Source organism: Bactrocera neohumeralis, chromosome 3 (assembly GCF_024586455.1).
Source record: "Bactrocera neohumeralis isolate Rockhampton chromosome 3, APGP_CSIRO_Bneo_wtdbg2-racon-allhic-juicebox.fasta_v2, whole genome shotgun sequence".
Lineage (NCBI taxonomy): Eukaryota > Metazoa > Arthropoda > Insecta > Diptera > Tephritidae > Bactrocera > Bactrocera neohumeralis.
Genome location: NC_065920.1, coordinates 9,947,451 through 9,961,821, shown reverse-complemented (window position 1 = coordinate 9,961,821; position 14,371 = coordinate 9,947,451). Strand labels below are relative to the sequence as shown.

Genomic DNA, 14,371 nt, shown 5'->3' with positions numbered 1-14,371 from the left:
AGTCTTTTGTTTGTTGCTACTCATTACATTTCTGCGGTAACTATAGCAAAATATCCCAGTTACTGCTAGAGGTGGGTGAGGGCTCGATAGTAGCTCATATCACTTTTTAAATGGGTCAAGGGATTTAGAGAATATAGGTTGGTAGTGGATCCTCTTTAAGCTATCTTCACCACTATGCTGTCACCGGAATGGCCCAGGAGACATCGACTAGTTCTCTCGAAGTCCAGCTATTGTTAAGCTTAGCCTAGTTCTTTAGACGTCCAGCTCTCATTAATTTTCTGGTGGCGGAATAGCAAATCTCTTCAAATTTGACTCGGACTGATAAAGAACTTTTCACGTGTTTTGATACAAATCATCATTATCACCTTCAAAACAGGCTCCTGAGCAAGCATACCAATGCTTAATCAAACATTCCACAGACTTGCTATAAGGCTCGGCTGTTATGCAGTGCCTTCAACGATTTTATATTTTTTGTTCCGATTAATTTTTGGAGTGCTATACGCTAGATTTTTGGACAGCTTCGACGTAATGTTAATAAACTTACAACTCGTCACCAGCTTGATGAATGTAGAGCCCGGTCCTCAGCTACTCCCTTACTTTTTACTGACACTGTTTCGAAAGACTACTGAATGGTTGTTGATCTAATGACAATTCAAAACATACTGGCATCAGCCGGATGAGCAGTAGTGACGATATAAGCAGAAAGTGCAGGGAAGTAGGCACGAGAGCCAAAAGGCTTTTGCGACAGCGCATCTACCGATAGTGGCCCAACTCTGGTAAAATTTCTGCGAAGCCCATCTATCTAGTAGTAGAACACAAGAAGATACGGCAGCACCGACCCACACCCATTCTACGAATAGCGGTTCTAGGATGCCTTTTCTTGCTAGCTCATCAGCTTGACAATTTCTCGCAATTCCGCTGTGGCCTGGCACCCAACCAGTCTTATAACAAAAACAGTCGCTGCTATTGATAGCGAGGTTAGGAACACCTTCACCAGCTCTGAACGCACTGTTAACGAGGCGAGGCTAGTAACGCCGCTCTGCTAACTGAGTGGACGGGGACGATAAAAATCTACTGCTACCTTAATGGCTGCAACCTCAGCTTATATAACACTACAAAAGTAAGGAAGTCTGACGCTGTAGTTGATAGAGAGCTCCTCCTCCAACCTTTCACCCCAAGCTTTGACCCAGTTGTAAAAAAGCTCACTGCCCCTCTTCTCCAAACGCTTTTTCCCAGCCATAACTTTCATTCCGGTATATTGGTAGAGAAGGAGCCGCCAGAGTTCGGTTTAACCCCCTCCCTGATCCAAATGATCCAGTATGAAGTCAAAGTAAGTGGGGCTTTTCGAGAGTTCAGACACGTGTTCTTTTAGGATCCCAGATCCGCTGAGTCTGATAACAACTTTCATAGGCATACACCTTCCGACGATGAATACTGGCAAGTGCCATGGGTGGAGTTGATGCCATATTGATTACTCGATATTCTTTCAAGTGTGGTCATAGAGCCCTCCATCATAAAGATTCCATAAAATATAATCGGCTTGTCTATAGTGTCGTAGAGCCAGAGGACCACTTTCGGTGATAGACCGCTGCTTTTGCCAATGGCTCTTCTACTGGAGTACATGGCAGACGAAGCATCCATGAAAGCTTCCTATCCAGGATGAGCTCTAGATATTTCACTGTATCCGCCAGTTGCAGACGAATGTCTTCCTTTTGTGCATTCGATCATTTTGCGTCGCCACAAAGAGGGTGAGCCTCCAAACTGAGTTAAAGTCAGAAAATTTCGTTGTTCCACACTTCTGTGGCTTATATGATCCCACAACGGTCCGGGGGCTGCTTAAAACGCATAGGCCGCTCTATTTGTTAGCTTGGGGCGTTGTGAGGTAAATGGACCGGGCGATGTCAGTAGAACAATGGTGCGCATTTTCCGTTAAATCTAATTCAATCGTGATCATCACAAATAGTGACGTTTCCGCAACGTTTTTTGCATCTAAATACCTGGTACACATCTTCTTGATTACCACACACCCTGCAAGCGAGGTTCAATTAGTGGCGAAGAGAACAAAAGACAGCGCGCTGATAAGCGTTCGTCCCAGAGGAACTACATATTTAATGTGTTTGAACTGTGACTGCCTTATCAGTTGCCAAAAACAAGCGTCTATTTCGAGAACGCACAGCGGTGGCAAATGCTTGCTAAAATCAAAACGCTAGATTAAACGAAAAATGCCGAAATGTGTGTGCTGCTCGTAAAAATCCATAAGTCGTCGATGTGTGTGTTCCGGGTGAGTGTGTGTGTGTGTGGTTTATGAGACCCGGTGTGTGCGCGTTCACCTTTATTTCATTTATTTCATTTATTTTTTTACTAATTTTTTTGTTGTTGTGCTGCTTATCACACAGCGAGTGGCATCTCTTTTCGTGCATGCGCCGGAGCGAATCGTGTTGCTCTTATCAATGTGAATGTCACTCACGCATGCGGCACAGCCGGATTTGGACCGGCGCTAACCGGTCAGCCGGCCGGTTGTTGTTATTGCCGCGCTGTAAGCGTATAATGCGGTGCGTCCAATAAACCGTTTTTGTTTCTTTCGTTAAATATTTTATTGCTTTGTATTAGTGTTTTTGTTGTTGCGTTGATTTGTGTTGTTTCGGCTGATGGTTGTTGGTTTCGTGGCCTTCACTCCACTGACTCATCTGATTGCTTTCAATTATTTTGTGTTTCCTGTTTTACCAATATTTTTTCGGTTGTCGTCTTTTTTTATTTTTGGATTTTTCATTTTTGGAATGCTTCGGCTTCTAGAAATAGAGTAATCTTCGCTTTTCTACGTAAGCGTCACATTTTTGAAATGGATTTCCTGTGCGGTCCAATACTGGCGGCCCTTATCATCCAGCTGCTGCCCAGCGATTAGCCACTTCCAGTGTGCACTTTAGCACCAGCGGCAACGTATACCATCCTATGCCACTCCGTTAAGTGTTGCGTCACTTTAGCGGCAGCAGCTCAACGCTTACCTCGCCTCAGTTCCTTAAGTGATGACGTTATTTGGTTGCTCATTATTTTTTGATATTTGTTTTTTTGTTGTTGATATGCATCGCCATCAATTAGTGCGTCATTTTATTGACTAATTTCGTATAAGCATGGCAAATTATCGGTGAATCTATTTTACGTATTGACCCACGAGACAAAGCCATGAGTCATCCGCCTTGGCAGACTCTTTTGTACTTTGTTGCGGCCTGCGCGCTGGCTACTCTAAGCGGAGATGACATTACAAAATGCGTTAACTTGTTTTCTTGATTTTCTAAAGACACCCTATGTGGTTGCGTATTCATACTTTCACGTGTGTTTTTAATAAACTTCCGGCTCCGGCTCTGAAAGCATTTATTAACTATTTGAATTTTTTTTAAATATTTCGAGGTATTTTGTACGATGTGTCTAGTATGAAATAATTAAAATGTTTTTGTCAGATAGATAGATAGAAAATTGAGGCTTTGCACTGCGGCCTATGTTCTATTGGGCTCTCTCCTATATCACATATGGTCACAAAGGTCCAGCATTCTGAACAATTCCAGAAGCTTTCTGGGCGCGACTGAGGTGATGTGATCCCTGTCCACCAAGATGGAACGTAGGACCTTGTGCCTGCTTCTACAAAATGCTAGCAACCTAGAAAAATGTGTTCTGGAGTTTTCTGTTCCATGTCGCAAAATCAGCAGTTTTCGCAAGAATGTTGGGCAAGTGCTTCCTGAGCCTGCATTAAGTTTGATCTTCATCTTCGCGGTTTCTCAGCTGTTTTTTTCACGACGCCTGCAGTTCGTCTGGCGGTTTTGACCATGAAAACAAATTCAACAGCGGGCTGGGTGGATAGTCTGTGTTTTCAATGGAATCGCGAATATTAGCTTCAACGGTCCATCCAAAACAAATCTCTCTTAGACAGCTTATACTGCTGCTCTCTTATGATACCTAAAACTGTTATAAAATTGTTTATAAAGACTTTAATGAATTGGTGAAGCGCTTTGAGCCGATTACAAATTTGCAGCGGCGGCTAATGTCAGTTTCCGCCATATCTGCCTGGGCGTTTCCACCTCACCCTCTTCCATAGAGCTTTGACAAGATGCGTTCGACTGGACAGTGTCCAGTAAGATGAACTTTGCTAAGCAAATTTTCTTCTTATTTATTGGCGTAGGCACCGCTTGGGTGGGAAAGGGACCGAACATTACATGTACATTCCCTTCAATCATAATCCTTAATGCGTCACCAAAAGAGGGATCTGTCGTCCGATGCCTGTCCTTTCATTCAGGGTGTTTTTTACATGGCGGGTCCCAAACCTAGCGCACAAGCTTGGAGAGGGATAGTTCGTCTTCTCTCTACTCTCCTTTAAACAGATGTTCTTTGGCTACCTAGTGGTTACTTGGCAAGGTGACAATAAATACCCAAATGATCCTTTTTGCTAACTCATCGGCTTTCAAACGAGTCTGATAATGAAGTATATTGATGCTATATTTAGTCAACACTTCTTGACTAACTTTCTGCGCACATTTTACGAGCTCAACGCTAGTATTGCCGTTCTGCTGTCGAAGTGAATGCACACATATTCCCTGAAAGAAGCCGAACTTCGGTAGATTAAGTCTACTGCTACTTTAATAGCAGCCACTTCCGCCTGAGAACCACTACAGTAGTCTGGAAGCTTAACGCTAAGATTGAGGGAGAGCTCTTTAGATAATACTCCTCCTTCAACCTTTCCTCTTAGCTTTGACCCATCTGTGAAAAGACGCACCGTACATCGTTTCCAGGAACTTCTCTCCGTCCACAGTCCACATATTCCTCGATGGTCCATCGTCATCCCCTAAGAGTAGCCTCTATAAGCAGAGGTCTAAGTTTTCAAAATATATTAAGCTTTTGCAAAGACGACGTTGAGTAGAGGTCGAAAAAAGTAAAAAAATGCGAAATTTCTGGTGGCAAGACGCTGGTTTATGAATATTACGTCGAAACTGTTCAACAATCCAGCGTATGGTGATAGAAAAATGAGCCGGAACCGAAAAAGCCCAAATTCGCTGAAGCCACTGAAGGCTATCCCAGTCGAGGCTTATCATAAGTATTTGAAAATTTTTGGGATAAGCATTGGCATACACAATTTTATTAGAAAGACAACAATAAAATATTCTAAAAAAGTGGTAAATCCTTCGAGCCGGATTTGAACCAGCGACCTATGGAAATCTGCTTTCAAGCAAGGCGCTCACAAGCCGATATTTAACTAAGTCCACCGCTCTACCAACTGAGCTATCGAAGGCGATGCATATTGCAACGAAAGTAGCGAAAATCAAAGAAGCCATTGCGCCTGAATTGATTTCAATAATGAATACGTATAAGTATGTGTGTGTGTGTGTGTGTAACATCAAGCGACTGTGGTGGCGGTCGCGCTGATGGCGGAGCAAAATTTGAGGAAAAAACCAGGTATGAGGTACGAGCGTCTTATCAGTGAAATGTTAGCATTGTGCGGCATTGACTGTGTTAGCGCCACTACAAAAACAAATGCACATGCATACCTACACACATACATACGCACACATAAATATGTGAGTATAAATGAAATAAATTCATAAAGACAATTAGCACGGCAGCGTAGAGTAATGCAGCGGTCGAGCGGCAGCTTAAGTAAAGCAACAAAATTACGAGTAATGTGCATCGCGATAAGCCAGCGGTTAAGTGAACGATGGCTTGAGAAAGGTTTTGAGGCACAGCGGTGGGCGCAGAAGGCATGAGACCGCCAACATTGACATGCAGATGCCTGTTACCTTTTGTACATATCTTATATATATGTATATATTTGTATATTACCTTGTCAAATATATGAATTGAGGCGCTTCCACTGAAAATAGTCACAAAAGTAGCCAGTAGGAATGCGGATCTGATCGATTTTTGCTTTATGTTCGTCTAAATTCGGCTTAGAGTATATAAACATAGTTAATTTTGGGATTACATCAAGAGCAGTCGAAAGTCACTACGAGTACAACGATTGATTCCGAAAGCTATAACCTTAATCTGGATCATACGAGGTTAGATCTCCGAAAGTACAGCCCTTGTTCGGGGAAAATCCGGGTTAATTCCGGTAACGTAGAACCAGCTGTTGTGGAAGATTGCTACATTACAGAAGCCAAGCTCGAGTTGCCGCGAGAATCGAGAGTGACTATCGCCCAGTTAAGTTTTGGATACAGTCGCAGATTAAACTCCTACTTATCTAGAATCGACCCTGGCAACCATCTCTTTGTATACCCTGCTAACCCTACACATCTGACACCTGTCCTCCTTTGTTCCAACCCCGTCGAAACAGCACGTTATCTGAGCTTTTCTTTGGATGATCTCGATGACAACTTATCTAATCCTTACCATCCTAACGGGGCTATATAACAGTTACAACAACAACAACAACCGAAAGCTACAGATGGTATAAAGGTTCACCAATTTTCGAACTCGAAAAATAGTTGCAAGAAAGACAATAAAATTTGAAAAAAGTTGCTTCGCAAATTTTCGATCTAGAAAAACAGTTGGAAGAAATTTCGAACTGCAAACAATAAAATTAAAAAAAAAGTTGTTTCGCAAATCTTCGAACTCGAAAAATAGTTTCAAGAAATTTCCAACTGAAAAAAAATAAAAATTGAATAAGTTATTTCGCAAATTTTTGAACTCATAAAATATTATTATTTTCGAACTGAAAAACTAGTTTCGATTTCGAAAAATATTCGGATATTTTCTTTAAAAGATTACTTTGTATTCTTCAGTTAAAAATATGTTTTTTAAATTTTCGAACTCGAATATATACAATTTCGAAAAAATTGCTATTTTTTAGTTTTTGAAATCGAAAATTTAATTTCAAAACTTTTGCAATTTTTAAGTTTTCGAACTCGAAATATAACTTCGAAAAAATTCGAACTCGAAATTTTAAAATTCTATGTGGTTAGAAGTTGAAATCCACAAACTCATTTGAATTGTATTATATTACTCCTCCCTTTTTTCTTCTTCTAACTTTTCCTCTTCAGATATTTGTTGGTATTTTGAAGCCTTGCTTTCACAAATTTCCAAAATGTATTGCTACTTCAAGTTTCTACCAAATAGAAAAACATGATTAATTTTCTACAGGGTCGCCATATGCCATTGATAAGCGTGTGCCGCCGCCAACAACAGTTGCAACATGTTTTCCTGTTGACTTTTCCTACTCTCTTATTGTTTTTAGGCTCTGTTTATTTAACACAGCCTGAGTGCAGCCTTAGCGCCATGTAAAGTAGAATTTAAAAAATGAACACCGATTTGACACACCAATTAGGATGTTCATAACAGCAATAAAGCAACAACAACATTAATACAACAAGCGGCAACAATTACCGCCAAAGATTCAGTTAGATGTGGGTATTTTTGGAGAATCAAAAACAAAAAGGCACAACAGGCAGTAAAAACAAAAAAAAAAAATACAACAAAAACAACATTAATGATTAACAAACATTTATTTATTTCAGTGAGAAAAAGGTGCACGCACACAATGCAATGTGAGACGGTGAATTAAATGCGCTTGCGCGGCGATGCGTGCAGGTTAAGCGCCACACACACATACATATGCATACAGATTATATGTATATTTGTAGCTACAAGGGTATGTGTAACCGAAATAACTGACAGCTTTGGGATAATTACTTGATATCATAAGAAATCGTGTGTACTAACATGAGATACATACATACAGCCATACAGACATACGATATAAATGCAAACATACATACACCCCTACATACCTAAAATTACTGTTTGTCGTATTTAAACACATTTTATGCGTGATCATTTTTCAATTCATCTTCACAGCATCAGCGCAACTACAACTACAGACACGCCAGCTTAGCTTAGCTTAATTTAACCTCAGCGTTCTTAGCCGAAATGGCGCTATTCACCTGTGGCACGACTTAGCAAAAGCCCCTTTCACACTAACACATTGCTTATATGCATGTGTGTGAGTGTGTGAATGCGCTCTGTTGCAGTGCAACAGTTGATTTCCGCTTCTCTGTTCTTTTTTTTCGTTTACTTTACACGCTTGACTGCTGGCGCTAACAATTTGGTAAAATGTTATATATTTGTCTACTTTTAGTGGAAAATTCTTGATTTTCATCAGAGCGCACGAATTCGTTGCGGATAATTTAGAGTGTTGTATGCGTGCCTATGCACAAATGTACTTGACTCTTCGAAGCCGTGTGTGTCTTGTTATAGTTGTAAGTTATTATCATGTCGTTTCATTCAACTTTTCGGTTGATTTTCCAATTTTTTTTATTTCGGTTTATACAGGCTAATAGCTTATAAAGTATTGTGTGATATTATATAATTTTTGTTAAAAGGAAATCTTTTCCATTTTCGAACTCGAATGCTAGAATATATTTGAACTCATAAGATCTTAAAAGCATTCAAAAAAGTAATTTTTAAATTTTCGAACTCGAAATAATATTTTCATAAATTTTCGAACTAGAAAACTGTTTTCGAACTCGAAAAATAGTTTCAAAAGGATTCGAACTGAGAACAATAAAAATAATTTTGCAATAGCTCGAAATCAATCAAATATTTTCGTAAAATTCCGAAATCGAAAAGATGTTTTCTTAAATTTTCGAAATCGTAAACTAATTGCACGTAATACCTTCAAGTATTTTGTATTCTCAAAAATGTATATTCGTAAATATTCGAGCTCGAAAATTAGTTTTAAAAAAATTTGAACTGAAAACAACAAAAATCGAAAAAACAGTTTCGCTAATATTCGAACCCTTAATTAACATAACTGTAAAGCTACTTTCGTAAAGTACATAAATACTCAAATTATCTGTAACAAAGTATTTTGTATTCTCAAAAATGTATATTCGTAAATATTTGAACTCGGAAATTAGTTTTGAAAAATTTTGAATTGAAGACAACCAAAATAGAAAAATTAGTTTCGCAATTTTTCAAAATCGAAAAAATTTGTTCTTAAATTTACACAAATGTAAAGCTGCTTTCGAATACATAAAGTATTTGCACAAATAATCTTTGGGAAAGTGTTTTGTCTTCTCAAAAATGTAGATTTGTAAATATTCGAACTCGAAAAATAGTTTCGAAGAGTTTCGAACTGAGAACAATAATAATAGGAAAAGTAAGTTCGCATATTTTCGAAATCGATAAAATATTTTCGTTTATTTTCGAAATCGAAAAAATATGTTCTTATAATTACATAACCGAAAACTTTCGCATACGTAAAGTTATTGCTCAAATTATCTTTGACCAAGTGTTTTGTATTCTCAAAAATGTATATTCGTAAATAATCGAACTCCAAAATAAATTACGAAAAATTTCGAACTGAAAAAAATTAAATTCGCAAAAGTATTTCGTTAGCATTCGAAATCGAAAAAATAGTTTCAAAGTGGGAACTACTTTCAAATTCGAAGAATAAATTCGCAAATTCTCTCTAAGCAAATATCTTGTATTCTCAAATACATACATATGTATGTATGTACATATTTTCGTAAATATTTGAACTCGCAAGCCAGTTTCGAAAACTTTCGAACTAGTAACAAGAAATATCGTAAAAGTAATTTGATAAGTTTCGGAATCTAAAAAATGTATTTGCAAACTTTCGAACTATGAAACTAATTTCGAACACGATCACTAATGTTCAGATTTTTTTACAAGGCACCTTGTATTTTGAACCAAAAAATAAGTATGTGTAAATTTTCGAACTCGAAAATTTTCGAAGTTGAAATCTTAAACTTATATACGATTTAAAGCTGAAGTCCACAAATAGCTTTTGATCAGAATCAAGTAGAAGACATAGCCACATATGTACATACTTATATGTACTTTAGTAAGTCCGGCGCCTACTAGTATATCCGTCTTCACTCATCCTGTCGCAATAAAATAAACATTTGAAAGCAAAGAAGCACTATCTGAGAACTAAAGTTGTACATTTTGTGGATGGATGGATTTTTGAAGTGGTTGGGGTTAGATAATTTTGGCTTTTTTCATATTTTTCTGTGAATTTCGAATATGCTCTAATCGACTTGAAAATATACCTCAAGTTTCAGTCATCTCATGACCTTTCATTTACCACATTCTGGTTTGAATTGACGATTTGTACTTGAATAACTTCGGAAAACTTACACTGTTAAGGTCTGAAGATAGTTTGATACCCTTTAACTTCTTTACTCTTGATATAATTATCTAGAACTGCTCTGGGACTATCTGTTTCTTCTATTTGTGCTGGAAAATTCGTCGTTGACGCAATTTGCTTCCAGCGGGCTCTGAGAGTGTAGATACTTGGTTGTTGCTTCCAGCATTACACATTACAGAACACTCAAACCTCACCGTCAGCAGAGTTTAGTGTCGAAACCTGTAACGGATTTTTAACTCGAGGGCAATAGAATAAGCATTATACAGCAGAGCTTTGCCCCAAGTTTAGAATACTGATTTCAACTAAACGGCAGCTGTGTCTTTTGTTTTCTCTAGGTAGTTACCTACTAATCAAAAAGTCCTTGATTTTATGCTCAAGCAATGCTTTAATTCAATATCATATGCAGCTATTTTTAACACTGGAATCTCACAACTGTTGCCTTAAAGCTTTGCGCTATCACTATTGCTACCGTTTAAGGACCTAATTCCAGTTGCAAAGTTCAGGAGCATACGATACATCATAAACAGCAGCCGTACAATGAAACAATCTGTTCGCCCATATTTATGGAGCGATCGTATTGATGTTTCACTTCAATTAAACTGTCGAAAGCCTCTCGCAAACAGCAACAGTCCTTCTTCCGCCCAACCGTACATCTGGCGTGCTGGCCTCAACCTGCTGGTCATTGCGTCGCGTTCCATTACTGACACATTTATGCACTTCGCTTTACCAGGCTGTCGGTCCATAGCGACGGTGAAGTGGCCGAACAAAACACATTGCGCAGATCATCTTTTATCCATATTTTAACGATATTCATCATGCTGTTGTTGACTGACGAGCATCTCTCGTATCTGGATATCTCATATCTTTCACACAAATGTGCTTAACTTAGTGCAAGTCACCGTCTTGACTCGGGAGTTTTTGTGTAATTTTATTGAATGAATATGAATGGGCGCTGCCATCAACGCCACTGACTGCTGTTGCTGCCACCGCTGCTGCTTTGGGTGTTACAGTTGCTCCTGCTACTGCTCGGTTGGGCTGGCAGCGTTCGCCGGCGTGTTGTTTCATCGCCCGAAACGGTTGCACTTCTCATTCTGCTGCTCCTTTGTTCGCCAATCAATTGATCTTCTCGAGTGTATTGAATATCAATATTTAAGTGGGCAAGCAAAGTGTGGCTTCCTTGTTGCCCTTCATCCATTGCCACGCTCACAATGACTCTTATTTAATGTTGTTGTTGTTGTTTTTTGTTTTCCTGTAAGCAATAATTATTTTATCTCGCAGTTTTGTCTTGTAATTTTGTAACTTGTTAATGGAAGTACGCATGTAATTGATTTCCCTTGTTATTTTCCTTTATTTTTCAGTTATTCTCAGTTATGTGTGTGTATGACTGGACGCGAGTGATGGGGTTTTGAAAATATTTTGAGCCGGAAATGAAGGCAGGGGAAATACCCAAGCAAAGGCTGTAGGAATGTTAAAGGTAAGTAAGTACTTATATAAATCCTAATCTACATAAAATCTTATGTAAGACAAAGGTTTAGCTAGATAATGAATCTCTAGAATGTGAACCTATGCACTCAATACTATAAAAGATGGTTTTAGGCATGAGACATTAGGAATTGATCCACGAGAGGTGATACTTCCTCTTACTGCTGTTGACATATGTATGCAATTCTTATAGACTCATGTGGCTACCGCATATGCATAATTATAGCCTATATTAGGGCGTCAACATCTATTTTATTGTGTCCTCTTCATTTTAGTTGTTATTCTGCATCTCTTTAATTATACCAGTATATTGGATTAATGCCAGTTGTCTGTTCGATTCGTCACTAGAATATACAGAGCCAACCAGCAATCGATATAAAACAGAATTGTCAGATAGTGGATATTAATTTTAGCTGAGACTATTAACTGTCTTAAGAAATTACTATTGATAACTAGGTTGTCTATTGTTATCAAAATGAACTATGATTCTGTCCTCTGAGCAACTAAATAGTTCCCTTCCTCTTTTCGTTTATCCGTCTTTGCTTTATACAAGTAGAAATGCTAATTGCCGACAAAGCACCTTGGACTTATCATAAGACTAAATGGATAAAGGTATGAGATTAGAGTCCTTAAAACCTCTGAAAATTGAAATCATCAAAAGGACAGCAATGTTGGGACCTTGCATGAAGGAGCTTTAGACAGTGGCCGTTTAGGAGTATGACAACAAAGTAATGGTGAATTTGGCCAAGGACAGGGATCTCAAAATCAGCTCAGGTCCAGAAGCATATTTCGACCACACAATTACTGATGGTCGATCAGCGCTTGCGAAACTTACACGAGACAACGCGTTCAGTAGTAAACTGCAAGACAGCGGAAGCCAAATCTACTCCATGTATAAGCATTTTGAAAATGCCTTGCAAGCCCATCAAGTTGTCCATTCCGTTCCAGCTATGCGTTCCAAAAACCATACATTTCTTGCACTCGATTTAATCATGTCGTTCTGGTTGGAATGAGGATTAGCAGATCCAACCCTTGGTCACCAGTTCAGAGAGAATGGAAGCTAAACTGGTAGTGGCTTCGGCTACGAGGTCTGACCGAAGACTTAATTCTGGTACCAGGGAGAGCAGGTGCCCTTGAAGTTCGCTCCATCCTGCTCATGCGTACTGGCTTCTCGGGGAGTAGAATGGTGGTTGTGGTTAATAACCGAATGCGGAAAGAACTGACACTTTGTCAGTTGAATGTGGAGTTGCATTTCAACCGGGCGCCGGACCCAAAGTACGACAGAGCTTTCAGGTGGCCCTCGAACCCCACCAAGGTAGTTAGTGTGTTCATTCCACACTGCCAATTGGTACTGAAAATGCCTAATAATACCAGACATTTTAGCGTATTGTTGCCATATAAACTGACCTATCGAACTCAAGTCCCAGTAAGGAAAACTCTTTTGTTTGCCAAGTTATCTTCGCGAAATTTGGCAGCGAGTATAATCGAGAGCATTGTTAAAATCTACGGAGAAATTGTTGGGGTCGGAGTACTATAGCACATAGCTGTCATACAAACTAAGCGATCGGCATCAAGTGCCTGTTAGAAAACCTTTTCATTTGATGAGATACCTTTAAGAAATTTGGTAAAGAGTATAATAGCGGGCAGCGCTATAATTTGTGGAGAAATTGTTGTTTTTGGAATACTATAGCTTATAGCTGCCATACAAACTAACTGATCAAAATCTTGCCCTTGTATGGAAAACTTACATAACTTCACAAAATTTGTCAGGGATTATAATACGAAAAATGGTAAAAACTCCGAAGAAATTGTTGAGATCGGATGACTAAAGCATAGGCTGCCAAAGATTCACTTTTTTTTTTTTTTTTTTTTTTATTTTAATTTTTTTTGTAATTTTTCTTACCAAAACTTGCAAGCTTCTTCAATAATTTTAAGAATTTGAAAGTATTTGCTAATACTTTCTATTATTTCCGAACATTCCGCAAAGCTTCACATCTCTACCATCAACTGCAACGCCAGTAAATAAAAAACCAAGTGCACATATTTATTTTTTGTATAAAAAATTTTGTTTTATATTTTTTTCTTTCTTTCGTTGCGTTTTCTTTTTGTTCTCAAATATATTTATAAATAAATAAAAATGTGTGTTTGTTTATTTATGTGTGTGTGTGTGTGAGTGTTGTTTATAACATTTCATCATAATTTTCAGTATTTTTTCCACTTAAAAATAATTATTGTTAAAACTACTACATACATACACATATATATATATATTTATCGTAGTTTATATAGTATACTTGAAACAAAAATTCTATATATTTATATATAATAAAATTTATATATATTTATAATAACTTGTTTTATGATTGCAAAATTGTTTAGGAAAACATACACATACACTTATACATAATATGTGTACATACATACATATATAGTATATAAATCGATAGTAGAAAAAAAAACTTTACAAAATAGTTATGCATAATTTTTAATTTAAAAATAGTATCAACATATTCGTCACACAACTGCACAAACAATTTGAATATAATTAGAAAAACTGCTAAAAAAACTTAAATTTAAAAATAATATACATATATATTAACATAGTATGTAATAATAAGTAGTATAGGTCAGTAATGCATTATAATCGAGGCCTAAGTTGCCAAACGGTGCGCGACTACAGCGGGCAACTGACCGCGTGCCACGCCGTGCGGCAGCCACAACAGCAAGTATACATAT

At 38.0% G+C, this 14,371-nt stretch overlaps 1 non-coding gene across 1 annotated transcript; it reads right to left on the bottom strand.

The window, feature by feature from the left end:
* Positions 1-5,164: 5,164 nt before the first annotated feature.
* Trnal-uag (transfer RNA leucine (anticodon UAG)) lies at positions 5,165-5,275 on the bottom strand. The gene is made up of 2 exons: positions 5,239-5,275; positions 5,165-5,200 (listed from the first exon to the last, which is right to left on the bottom strand). It is a non-coding gene; the product is annotated as a tRNA-Leu (tRNA).
* Between the last annotated feature and the right edge of the window lie 9,096 nt (positions 5,276-14,371).